The sequence below is a fragment of the Macaca thibetana genome, chromosome 17 (assembly GCF_024542745.1).
Source record: "Macaca thibetana thibetana isolate TM-01 chromosome 17, ASM2454274v1, whole genome shotgun sequence".
Classification (NCBI taxonomy): Eukaryota; Metazoa; Chordata; class Mammalia; order Primates; family Cercopithecidae; genus Macaca; species Macaca thibetana.
Genome location: NC_065594.1, coordinates 84,994,721 through 84,997,553, shown reverse-complemented (window position 1 = coordinate 84,997,553; position 2,833 = coordinate 84,994,721).

Genomic DNA, 2,833 nt, shown 5'->3' with positions numbered 1-2,833 from the left:
TAAGATGCTGCAGGGAAGCCGCTGCCCACTGGGTGCTGCTGGCTACAGTGCATTGCCCGGGCCACCCACGCTTCAGGAGCCTTCACAGCAAGAACACCACAGTCAGGAGGCACATTCCTCTTCTCCAGCAGTATCTTTTCATCCCGCTCCATTGACTAGGCTTAGTATCCTGGGTCATGTCTAAATGTGGCTTTCATGATTGCTTTGCCTCTTTAGATTCTGTTTTTTTGTTTTTTTGTTTTTTCTTTTTCCTTGCCTGTGTCATGGCTTGTAATTTTTGTTGTTGTTGTTGGAAGCTGGGCGTGTTGTATAGGACAATAGGAATGGAGGTAATTAGACTATAGTGTGGGGGTTTATGTTATCCGTCTATAAGTTGCGTTGTGTTGAAGGTTTAGTGGTACTCCAGGTGTCAAAGTCTTCATATTCCTCTATTGGCCTTGCCTTTGTCTCACCAGTTAACTCCGGACTTTCCTAAGTGGTTCTGCTCAAAGAGAGGGTCTGTATCTTGTACATCTTTTAGTGAAAATTCGCTTTTGGTGTAGTGATAGATGTAGAAGATGGAAAATGTTCTGGAAACTCATGACTCACCCTCCATCTGTTAGTGGGCTTGTGTTCCTGAGCTGCGACCTTCACTTTCATGCGTATTTTTAGCTTCCCCACTCCTCTCAGGTGAAACAGGAAGCCTGGAGGGGCCTACGCTCAGGTAAATGACCTTTCCGCAAGTGGGTCAGGTTCTGATAAAGTCTTTTCCTATGGAGTCAGGGATAATATTCTGCGTATATTTCACAGCTGTTGCTTTCCTTTCCTTCTGCTAAAACCAAAAGGGGATTTTTCCTAGCTCTAAGAACTAAGTTTCTAGTTAGAAACTAGAACTCGACTCTCTAAGACTATGGTGCTTAGTAGTTCCTCACTTTCAAACTAACCCACAGCCAGCTTCCAGCAATTTATTAAAACTACCATCTAAGTGTTCCACCAGGTTGTGTCTCTGGTAGCTTCCATCCAGGTACACCAACTCCACCTGTCAGCTGTGCCTCTCTCTCCAGATTTGGGGGTGGTGTTTGCCCTAAAACCTCACTTCTGTAATGGGCCCAAGAAAACATGTTTAAGTTTGTTGAGCTTTTTCTGATTATATGTAATAGAGTGACCACTTCCAAGTTATTTAACTTTTGAATGTCAGTATCTTTGACAAATTAGTAAAAACCTGTTGAGCAATTAATATCTACCTACTTCTATATTACTTTCAGACATATGTGCTTTTTATATCCATGTAGTTTTCAAAATGTTTTGAATTACGACTGACCACAAGTCCCAATTCTCCCAAAATTGTCTCAGATAAACAAGTATTGAGCCATTGTGATGAATTATGTTTGTTCTCAGCTTATTCCATTTAATTTTCTCTTACCACCTCATTAAGATGTAAATAGCAACTCAGCTTCATAGAGAAGACAGAGGCTAAGAGAAATGGATTATCCAGGCTGAAAGGTTAGAAAAAGGCAGAAGCTTCTCTCCTACTCAGATTTCTGACTTCAATTCCACAAAGGTCTTAACATTAGGAAAACAACACTTAAGCACTTTAAATAGCTATGAAAAATTCAAAATGGAATCTATTCAAGCCATGATTCTGTGTTAATTGTGTTCTGATGATTGTTCTCTTTCTTTGCAGTCCCACGGTAATGGAGGTGGAAGTCAGTTCTACTTCTCTGTTGTCTTGCAAGGAATGTTCCTAGGAATATTCTGTCGCACCCTGGGAACATTATCTTCATCCGTATTTGAAGCTTTTTCTAGACAAGCAAAAAGACCATTTAAAATATATATGCCACAGCTTCTGATACAGTGTTGAAATACTGCAGGCATATTAAGCAGTTTTTCCCAATCACAAAGGAAGAGTCAAGTAAGATTTGACAGCAATTTTATGAAACTGACAAAATGAATCACAATCAATTAATATGTAATGGTTTTATTTATAAGAATTTGATGGTCAAAGCTTTGAAAGTTGATATGCTTCTCTCTGGAAGCGGCATTAAAGGAGTTCACTCTTGGGTAACTCACCAACACACAATCTTGAGCTGGAGAAGTCGCTACATTATTACAAAGTATGTAATTTTTGACTTTTTATTTATTAATCCCCTTCAATACATAATGCATTTTACAATAAAGAGAAGTTGTTTTCTAAAGGTGACAATCATTTTTCTCCGTAAACATAATTTTCTTCCTTAACTATTTAGGAATATTTGGTTCCTTTAGAGTCCATATCTGTTTTTGTCATTATGGGACATTCCAAAATTATCCTTCACTTGCCATGAGTGAGTCAATCTGTCAGTTGCATTGGTTTTGGAAACTTGTCTTCTTAGTATTTTGTTATATTATCTTTCTATTTTTTACATGATATGGTTAAGAAATACAACTTTATAAAGTAAAAGTATATAAAAGTAGGTGTTAATTTCTCCTTTTGTTAGACCGATTATTCACTATGGGCACATGGACTTAAGTAGGCCTTTCAGATTATTCTGTGTTTATATGTGAGTAGCGGAGTTTTCACTTTGTATCCTAGAGGGTATTATAAACATTAATTAACTTCTGTAACAATGCTGGGAAATGTAGGCTGTATTATGCCTATTTTGTAGATAAAGAACTTGCAACTTGTAATCAAGCTATGCTGAGCTAGGTACTGAACAGTTTCTCATAAACAAGGAGATATTGTCACACGTTTGGACTGACCAAAAAACAAAACAAAAAAAAATCAGCCATGTTTGGCTGTCATTTTCATTTGTGATTTAAAAAATTTTGAAAGTAAATATTAATTTAGTTATTACTATGGGCAAAGCATTAAGCC